An 11221-nucleotide genomic window follows, 5' to 3' on the forward strand; every position below is an offset into this window, starting at 1 on the left:
GATGTGATTGACAACAAACCGCTCCTCCCCCTGCCCCAGCCTAGGTCATGGGCACCCCTCAGTTCTGCTGCTAATCTCTCCAGGCTCCGTGGACCTGGGTTTAAGCCCTGTTGTGAATAAGGCTCTGAAGTGTAGTGCTTCTGATCCTGTCACAGAAATAAGGCCAACATCTTGAATCCTCCTTGCCTGATTGCCCCATAGACACTCTTAACATTTTTAGCAATCCTTGTTTCTTTTAGAAGAATATCCAGGATCCCTAACAATTAGAACCGCAGTTCATTCTTTTCCAGCAGGACATCACTGCATGGCCCAGCATTGGCAGTGACCATGCACAGGTGCATGGGGACTGGAACGACAGTACCCCTGGGGAGACAACCCAATACCCCCTACTCGGAAGCGACGGTACAGTTTCTTCTTACGTGGAACCAAAGAAGGAAAAGATAGCTCAGATACACGCACAACCCTCTGTCTTCAGAGCCTGCCACATTGCACTTCTCAGAATTGTGAAGCTGGATTTTTACAGCAAATATACTTTCAGTAGCACCCAGCTTTATCTGACCGTGATTTCCTCCTCATTCTTACCAGGAAGAAAGAAAGCTACTCATCTACAGAGTAGTTATCCCCAGAACACTCCCCTTTGTAAATCCTCCAACAGCCCTCACTGCTGACAGGACCAGTCCTGCACACCTCTGCAAAGCTCAAGACTTGATTAAACCCAGGCTCTCCGCTCCCTCTTTATCTTTGTTCCCTTCCGGATGTAGCCTGGGTGCATACTTGCCTTTTCCCTATGCACTCAGTGCCCTCCAAGCTCCTTGTCTTGTACACGCCATTCCTTCCTAAAGGTTCTCATTCCCCCTTCTCCGTTAACTCCCATCTGTACTTTAAAAGTCAGGTTGAATATTACCTCCTCTGTACTTAAAAAAAAAAAAAGCTACAAGCCTTTCTTCAGAAACATCACAAAGGTTAAGAGTACAGAGTTCTCCTTCTGTTAATAATAGCTGTGCGACTTTCAACAACTTACTTAACCCCTCTGTGCCTCAGTTTCTCACTTGCAGAATAGTGACAATAAGAACTCCTACACATGATGGGGTGGTGTGAGGTTATAATACATAAAGCACCACAATGCTCTGCCTGCTCCCGCTAATTATTATATAAGAGCTATTATCATTTTGTGTTTGCAAGAACCAAAACATACAAAATATGACTTACCAAAAAGAATTATGTTTAACAACGATAACAGCAGAGGGTTAATATTTTGGTTATAGAAAGTTCTTGCAAGTTAACAAAAAGCCATTGCCCCCAAAACAGCAACCTTTATAAACATACACCTCAAAAAAATTAAAAAGCTGAAAACTCTGAAGACATTTTGACAGTGTTTGTTCGTTCATTTGCACACCAAGAAATTACTGAGCTCCTGTTATGTGCTAAGCCCTGCACTGGGTGTTGGAGATCCAGCAGTGAATAAGATTAGCTTGGTCCTCGCTTTTGTGTAGTTTATAGTAGAGCAGGGAAGGGAGGCATTAAATAAATCATTAGATGAATTTTTAAAGATATTTGTGGGAAGAATTAGGGAGACATTCAAGAATGGATGAGAGAATAGAACATGGGGTGTGTAATATATCCTAGTCTGGGATCCCAGGAAGGCATTAAAGTGGAGACATAAAGAATACGGAGCACTAGACAGGTTAAGGAGGTGGGTTAGGAGTGAGATGAGTGTTCTGGGCAGAGGGATGCATGGCATTTGCAAAGGCCCCAGGTGTCACGGAGCTTTTACTTCCGGGAAGTAGGGAAGGGCACTGAGTAGGAGGAGTAGAGCAGGGTCAGGCAGGAGCTTGGAGCAAAGCCACACCATGTAGGGCTTGGGGGGCTCCTTGAGGACCATCAGCCCCATCCTAGGGGAACGAGAAGCACCTCAGGGTTTCAATCAAGGAAGAGAGGATCAGACCTGCTTTTAAAGTCGTCATTTCTGGGACACCTGGGTGGCTCACTCATTAAGCGTCTGCCGTCGGCTCAGGTCATGATCCCAGGGTCCTGGAAACGAGTCCTGCGTCGGGCTCCCTGCTCAGCGGGAAGCCTGCTTCTCCCTCTCCCACTCCCCCTGCTTGTGTTCCCTCTCTCGCTGTGTCTCTCTCTGTCCAATAAATAAATAAAATCTTAAAAAAATAAAGTCATCATTTCTGACACAACATGCAGAATGAAGTGGCAGGACGCAAGCATAGATGCTAGAAGTCTGGTTAGCTGATGCTTTCAGCAATCCAAGCTGTAAGTCACGATGCCTGGACATCCGTGGACTGAGAGGAGCCAGGGGCTCTGAGTTACCTGTTCCAGATAGTCAATAGACACCTCTAACAGGTGCGGGGGGCAGATGAGGTCTCAAAAATGGCTCCTGCCCTCCTGGGTGGATGGGATGGGGGTGAGCGGGTTAAAGGGAACACTGATGCAGAGGACACTGGATCTTCCGCTGGAATTTAAAAATCATTCATATGTTCTCAGATCCCATGCTTTTCGAACACTTTGATATGATATGTGTGTGGAGCTCACTCTGGCACACAATTTCAATACAGAAGGAGGATCTAGGCCCTCCAGGGGTGGGTCTGAGGGAGCGCTGGGGGATGCAAAGGACAGGTCTAAGATAAGACCTGGGGTCTGGGCTGATGTTCACAAGAGAGAGCTGGGCAGGAGGGCCGCCTTTAATGTTGAAGGCTGCAGATAGAATTTGAAACATGTAAGTGGGTGAGATTCTCCCAGACATAGAGTATGGGAGAAGCAGCCCCAGTCTGAGCCTTGGGCAGCCTATGCGCCTGGCAGAGTAGGAGACCCAGGAGCCACGGGTCCAAGGAACACAGCTTTTCACTGGTCAGGTCATCAAAGATCTTTAAGACATGTCAATGGTTCATACTGACAAGCATGCAGAGGCGAATGGCTTCATATACGGCTTTTGAGAGAGTCATTTGCCGTAGCTTTTTCTGGTGCCAATTGACAATATGCTCAAAGTTTAAAACTATTTATTTATACTGTTTGACCCAGTGACTTTATGTCTAAGAATTAATAAGAAGTGTGCATTGGGATTATGTACAAGAATGCCTTCTACATTAGTTACAATATTGAAACATTCAAATCAAACTGCATCGCCAATACGGTAGAAATGATTTTAAATTTATAAAATATTTATAAGCTGATATACTGTGCAGTCTTTAAAAACCATGGCAAAGTGCTAAACGTGTTCAATTAAAAACAGGTATTTGATGAAGCTGGACATACAATGTGTTTGCTCTGTGTTTCCCTCTCTAGGTAAGATTAAACTGAAATGCCTCTAAAATGTTAATAGCAGTTATCTCTTCAAAGGAAAACAAAATTAGGAAGGTTTTTCAACCACACTTTCCATTTTTATGGAGTTAATCTGAAAATTCAATTTCCCTAGTACAGACCATTCCCAAACATTCCAGATTTTACTGTAAATGTGAAGTACTTATTGTACCCTACTGAGAAACTTTCCACACACTGCTGTGGCCAAACCGTATGAAATAATTTACTTTCAGAGACGTTTAGATAGTACAACTCCAAGAACCTAGTGTTCAGTAAGTGTTCAGAGTTATTATTTCACGTCAGCTTAAGGCTTCCTTTAATTGAGTGGGTTAGAAGAGTTTGCATTTCACTCAAGAGGCGTGCTGATAAAGCAGGTTTCCCGCCCAATGCCTTCGCTCAGGCAGGTCCCTTTACACCAAATTCCTTTTTTGTACCCTGTGTCTGGCAACCTCCTATTCATCCCTCAAGGCCCAGCTCAAACATCACCCCCTTCAGCTTCCAGGGAGAGTTCCTCTTGCTTCTTCCTTCTGCCTTTTGTAAGTTGTTCCCACCTCACGATAACATTTAAGTGTTGCTATAGTGATGTGTTTGCGACCCCTGTTTCTCCTTAAACCAGGCTCAGTGTTCATTTATCTTTTAACCCTAAAGCCAACACAAGTCCTGCCACATGTAGGGTCTTCATGTCTGAGGGAAGAACGGGGCAAAGATGCCACGCAAGCGAACTCCCAGCTGTCCGGATTTAGTAACTGATGAAGCTCGTTTAAAGATACGAGAACTGACGTTGTAGGTCGGAGGGGAGGCCAGTCCGAAGCTAGGCACCTCAGAAAAGAGAGGGGTACAAATCCACCACTGACTTGACTCACTGAACTAGAAATGAAGGTTTAGACTTTCCATTTTGAGTCATAGCTCAAAGAATATCCTACAGGATCTGGCCTTGAAGAGAAAATGGGTTTTATATTTCTCACACTGATGTAATTGACAAGCATGAGCGGCATCAATATATTCGATTTAGCTTAACAAATTACTTCCTATGGTTTCATGTTCCATGAGGTTTCAAGCACACTGGCCGTCATATATAGAAGGCTCTAAGATCCCTTTCAGCAATGGCTTTCCGTTTGCTTCCTTAGAACGGGAGTCTCTGACATTTTGTGTCTCAGGAATCCAAGAGCAAGGAAGGAATAGAAGTATTCAAATTGAGTTTTCACTTCCTCCCTTTCAGTGTTTATATGTTGCGTATATTTTAAAATGTACATAATATATTATTACAGGACAAAAAGTGTATGTATCATGCCTTTAGGTCCCAAAATGTCTGTGTGCGTGTGTGTGTGTCTGTGTGTGTCTGTGTGTGTGTGTGTGTGGAGGGGGGGCTGTACATTTTTCAATCCTTTGCTTTAGACCAGTGCTTATTAAACCTTGATGTGCAGACAGATTCCCTGGGTCTCCTGTTAAAATACAGATTCTGATTCAGAAGTTCTGGGCTGAGGTCCGAGAATTTGCCTTTCTAGCAAGCTCCCCAGCAATGAGGTACCTACACTTGGGGTTGCAATCAGCATTTTCCAACCACAGTTCCTCATCTGAATGACACAACACAGAACATAGAAAATGATTTCGGGGACTTTGTTCTCTCCCATGGATGGCCATCACCAGCTGTGGGGGCCAGGAAGGCTGATTTCTCTTACACAACTCTGTTGCGAAAGGGGCTTTACCTATGGGAGAAAGTTCAAGGTCACTAGCTGGCTTCCTTTAAAAAAAGAGAACATTAAAGAGCATCGTAAGCCAGTCTGTAGTCAGCAATTCTCTTCCTCTGTTGGCTTAAATCTGGAAACCCCCTTTATGAGAAGCATGGCTAGAAACCAACATTTTGACAACTCCTATCATCAAAGATCCCACAGTACTAATGGTAAGTCGAAGAAAACTAAGTCAGAAGTTTCTGACTAGAAAGAGCTACCTCCATACACCCTCATCCTAATGGGACCCTGGTGTTGAGAGTCAGTGGGTTACAAATGTTCTTTGTCCAAAGGAAGAGGAGAAAAATACATAGAGTGCTCAATGAATACTTGTGAGTTAAAACACACACACTCGTTATTGACAAACAAAATGATTCTCCTAATTCACAGTGTACCTGGCCATTCACGTTGGTGTGTCCCAGTGCAACTTTCAAAAGACTACTTTGGTCTAATTTGAACCACAAGCTTTAGCTCAATTTCTGAGCCACCTTGTACTCTGCAATAGCAGTTGCGAACCCATTTTCAAATATCCGCATCTTCTATCCTGTGTGGCTGGTGTCAGGGAAAAGCGATGTGTGATCAAGACGATGCTTCCTCTGAATCTAGGCCCACATCCCACAAACATAATGCAGCCCAAAAGGATTCAGAGTCGAACACCCCAATGCCTGGGAGCATGTGTTCGGGATTAACAAGGATCGTGGAGAGGACGAAAGGGGAAGTTCTAAGGGGCGACGACATTGGCCACTTGACATGAGTTGGCCCCTGAATTATACCTAGTAGGCCAATTCTTAATGTTTTATCTTGCATCTGTCTTCAGCCCTATTTTCCAGGAAAGATACCATTTTCAGAGGGTGGAGCTGGGAACGGGACCCTGGTTGCCAAGCCCGGGCAATGTATCCTTGTGTTCCCTGTCTGCCATCTCTTGTATCCTCGTGATCACTGGTAAATAACCCTCATGGAACGAGAAAGGCCAAATTGCTGTTTTTGGGTTGTGGGGAGGGACAAAAATTTCAGCTAAGGAGAATGCCTTGCATCACGCAGCCAAGCTTGGGATACCTTGAAGCTGCCCCTCTCCCTTCTTACCACCATCACCTTGGGTTAGAGGCACATACTTTCTTTCTTTGGGGATTGAAGCAGGCTCGTAACCAGGTCCCTGTCTCCAGTGGCCATCCCTCTAAAGCATTCCTCAGGGTGCAGCCTTGGTGATCTCCGGAAAGCGCTCCTCCACTGCCCAGCTCAGGAACCCAGGTTATCTACAAACCAAGGCCTGAGCTCCTGACCTTCTGTACATGGTGTGTGTGCCCTTCAGGATCTGTGCCACCTACCTCTGCCTTGGCACCAGCTGTTCCTCAGCCTGCACAAGCCATGCTGAATGACTCACAGTTGCCCTAATGGGTTGGTCCTCTGTTGATTGATTCAATGCTCCCAAACATCCCAGGTCATCTGCTAGAAAGCTCTCTCCCTTTCTCCACCTGTTTTCTCTTATCTACCTTTGAGACACTGCTCATCCTAGGCAGGTGCTTCCCCTGTTCCCCTGATTTCCCTACATGCTCTCCGGCCGGCCCCTGTGCTTCTGTCTCTCGCAATTTTTACCTCAGTGGTGTAACTGTTTGCTTCCTTATGTATATCTCGTTGCAGTAACATTTATCAAATTACCAACAACCATTAGCTGAGAACATACACGTGACCAGCACTGTGTTGGCAGTTCTTACTCCTTTACTCCAAACGGCAGAGTAACTGGTAGAACTCCAGTGAAAATAAGGGGCTCAGACAAGTAGGAAGTTTGCCTAAGACCACACGACTCGTCAGTAGTGGTGACAGTATTTAGATCCTGGTCGGTCTGACTCAAAATCCAGCTCATTGTGCGTCACGCTTCATTGCCCCTCATTGGACTATAAGCTCTCATACCTTATATTGCGGGGCTGATGCCAAAGTTTCAGCAGGGGCTTAATGTTGATGAATAAATGAATGAACGAACGAATTATGGAAGAAAGGCAGCTTAGAGTCTGGCAGTGCTAGAAAAAGCAGCCATGGGTCTCAAAATGAATGCTCTTATGTATTGGTGTATTGATGAATTGAGTGGAGAAAAAGTTACTTTGCCTCGGTCCCCTGTAACACACACCCCCGCTTACTGTCGGAAGATGCAGGAGGGATCCCGCCTACAAAGTCGGCCTTCCCTGGAAGTGTACAGTGCTGCCATGCAGCACCCCACCCAGAAGGTGCGCCTCCTCCGTGTCCTTTCTGTGAGTGGCTCCACAGTCCCCCAAGCCTCGTGCCAGTCTGCCTCCCTTCCCCTCTTCCTTTATAACCACAACCCATTGTCTTCAGTTCTGTCTCCAGAACAGTCCTTGTTTCCATCCCCAGCTCCTCCGCCCTTTCAAGGCTTCACCCTGCTCACTACATCCCTGGCTTCCTTTTGGCCCCTCTTCACTCTGGCTCCCTGTTAGAGCCAATCTCCCTTTCAAAAATGAAAACACGTCTATGTCAGTTCCCTGTGTCAGCCCTCAAATTGTTTTTCATTTCTTACATGATAAAGTCTAAGCTTTTTACCCTACGTCCGAGTTTTCCAAGTGAGAACACCTGGCTACCATTTTGGTGACATCCTTGGATGTTCTCTCCATCGTCCATGCTTCAGTGATGATGAACTGCTCTCAATTCTCTGCATGCTGCGTGCTGCCCCACACCTTTCTACCTGCCTTTGCCTTCCCAGTGTCTCGGCTGCCTGACAAGCCCATCCTAGTGTGAGATCCCTTAGCTGAAAGCCCATGGTTCAGCCGGCTAACTCCTCCCACTGAGAGTTCACTTAAGACCCTGCCTCTCCTTCCCCACTATAACGCATGCTGGCAGTACCCTCACTCCAGCATCATGACATTCTCTTAATGCGTTCAACTCCCCTTCCGGATGGTGAGTTCTTTGAGAGCAGGGACTGGGCCATGTTCATCTTTGTACCCACCAGTAACACAGTCCTGGATATATAGTAGGTGCTCAAAAAAAAAAAGTTTTGATGACTTATACTCATCACTCTATAAATGAGTCAACAGATGAATTAATAAATGGATTAATAATCGATCTATAAGTTAAAGAATGAATAAAGGTCAAAGACATGACCCAAAACACGTGAGCAGTTTCAACCCATTTATCAGTACACGTGATGTTCTCTGAATTCCTTCTTTGAAGTGACTTATGGTTACACATTGTTCCACCTCTGTGGGAAGTGAGTGTCCACTGTGCTGCAATTCTCTGGGTTAAGAAACACTTCCTTTTGTCTGTCCTGACTCAGATGCTCCCGGAAGCTGGCCTGACCATTTCAGCTTCCTCCGCTGATGACCCTTATGCTGTGATTCACGGGTGACCTTAAGGAGAACATGGATGTTCAGATATGGCTTTTCTCCCCAAGGATGGCTTCCGTTTTAGGGAATGATTAATCATACCTGTTGTTCCTCAAGAGATTAAAGGTTTCCACTAAAGAAGTGTAATTACTTTCACATGTGCTTTGGTTCCTCCCTTATTTACCCTGCCTACCCCATACACACATGCACACACATGCACACCACATACACACACATTCACACACACACACACACACATACACAACATTAGCCTGGATGCTGCAGAATCCTATTTGTCTTCATTAACTTAAAGATATTAAAATATTTTTTAAGAGGCCCAAGGACTTAACTTGAAGACCATGGTAAGGTCAGAACGAAAGGAGGGAAGGCTCATGGATCAATAGGGTGGGCAGCTATTTCTTCTCATCTCCTCCAGTTCTTCTCTTTATCCATCAAACCATCACATTTGATCTCTAGGATTTATTTATTAAAACCAAAGGGGCTAAGTTATTATTTTGGGCAGACCATTACCCTCTTCTCCATCATGAGAAATGGGACCTAGTTTCTAATGCTATTCCTATTACCATTTTAAATAAACTATGGAGCTTTGTGCAGTGACAGTATCGTAGCCAATGAGGTTTATCCGAGGCGCGATTATTGCTAATTAAATAAACTATGGAAAGGATGATTGAGGAAAACTGTAAAACTCACACATAGCCTAGGATTAAAGATGATGACATGGTTTTTAAACTCCAGTGGTGACAACCCCTCCATCCCGGCCACTATTTCCTGGAAGCTGTTACTACTCCCCAGTGATGCCTAATGACACCAGCATGTCATTCATTCACTCACTCACTCATTCACTCATTCACTCACTCACTCATTCAGCAAACATTTAACACTATTATAAGAAAATGCGGTCTCATGTCTGGTCTTAGTCCTCAAATTATACCATCTAATAGAGGAGATGACATATACATGAATTATTATAACACCAAGCAGAATAGAACCCTTTATGGCTAAACATTATCTTGTGGACACTTACAGACTTCTATCACAAAACTTATGTTATTTACTGGGTCATGTGTTTCTCCTATCCCACTGTAAGCCACATAAAGACAGGGACTTTGTCTTATTCTAATACTCTATGCTGTCCTTATCTAACTCAGTGTCTTCCCAGCTGACATGAATGAATGTAATACATAGAAACTTCCAGGAAAGGATTGATTCTTTCCAACTGAAAGAATCAGAGAAGTCTTCATGCATTTTCTGTAGGAAGAGGAAATAAAAGGAAAGGAATTGTCTGTGAGGGGAATTGCCCAGGCAAAAGTATGATGTGAGGCAAAGTACTTTCCTGAGTACGTTCATTTGATTGGATCATAGGTTATATCAATAATTCTCAACCGTGGCTGCATCTAAGAAACATCTGGGGAAATTTTTAAGTGCCCTGGTACCTTGGCTTCCCTACATATCAGTTGAATCAGAATCTCTCATTAGGAGGAGGGAAAGGAGGGACATATTATTTGGAGCCTGAGGTTTGGTACTTTTTCAAAATTCCCTATTTGCTTCTAATGTGTATTGATGGTTAAGAATCACTGTGGTACCTCCAAACAATGAATCATGGAACACTATATCTAAAACTAATGATGTAATGTATGGGGATTAACATAACAATAAAAAAATTTAAAAAAAAGAAAAAAAGAAAAATGGGTATATATAAGCTCTCAAATCTCATTGCTCTTTGGGGTATTCACTTTTTCCCTGTGGTGCCCTATGCACGTAATGGTAAAAATTAATAAATTTGTATAGTTTTTCTCCTGCTAAAAAAAAAAAAAAAAGAATCACTGTGGTACCTCAAGAAAGTTAGTACGAAGACAAATTAAAAGCTATACTGGCAGTAGATTTTAAAAGGCCATGGAGATCAAACTGAATTGTTTCAACAGGTAAAAAGAAGCCAGGCTCATGTAGCAAGACAGGTGGAGATCGGGAGAGTAGCTATGGAGACATTATTCAGGATGCTGTTAAATTCAGTAAGCAATGCATGAACTCAAGGGCATCACCACCTTGGCTTACCAACAGAGGAAATTCACACAACTATTAGATGTGGGATGGTGGCAGGGGACGTGGAGCTGATAGGTCTCTGGGGTTTGGTCCCTGGATGAAGAGGAAGACTTACATGAAAAGCAGAGAGTATTGAAGGCAACATCGTGAGGTTGGCTCTCATCATGTTTGCATTGAGATGCTCATCTCTAAGAAATAAATTTGGGGCTCATGATGAAGACTCGAAAAGTTAACCACATGAGTCAATGAGATCTATATAAAAGAAAAATACCAAGAGCAGAAGGCATATGAGGGCAGAATCTTGGAGACTGCATTGAGGAGAAGGAGAGAGGACTTCCCAGCAAAGCAGCTGGAGAAAGGGCAGACAGATGGTTGGACAGCAATGTAAGTTCAGCAGAGTGGACAACTAAGGAAATAAGATTTCAGGAAAGAGGATATGAATTAGAGGTCAAAGTTTTGAGGGTTGACGGGAGACACTGATGCTCCCAGAGGTTAAGTCCTAGAAAGGAGGGGGACACCTGTTTCCCAAAGACAGGAGGGAAAGAGGAAAGGTTATACCCACTGCACATGTATTTATTGAGCACCTACTATTTTCCAGACTATTCCAGACACGGGGGATACCAGTGTACAAATGAAATGCTTATTCTCATAAAGCTTCTGTTCCAGTTGAGGGGACGGGAAAGAGAGATAGGAAAAGCTATAGAAAAATGTTAAGCAGTAGAGGATGAAGCTTGATGAACTGTGCTCTTAGTCCAGGGAATGATGCTATGGTCATTTGGGGTAAGATGAGCAGGGCTG

At 44.1% G+C, this 11221-nt stretch overlaps 1 pseudogene; it reads left to right on the forward strand.

Moving 5' to 3' along the window:
• The first annotated feature begins 8965 nt into the window (after positions 1–8965).
• LOC118552156 (U4 spliceosomal RNA) lies at positions 8966–9040 on the forward strand (annotated as a pseudogene).
• Positions 9041–11221: the final 2181 nt, after the last annotated feature.

This window comes from Halichoerus grypus, chromosome 1 (genome assembly GCF_964656455.1).
Source record: "Halichoerus grypus chromosome 1, mHalGry1.hap1.1, whole genome shotgun sequence".
Classification (NCBI taxonomy): domain Eukaryota; kingdom Metazoa; phylum Chordata; class Mammalia; order Carnivora; family Phocidae; genus Halichoerus; species Halichoerus grypus.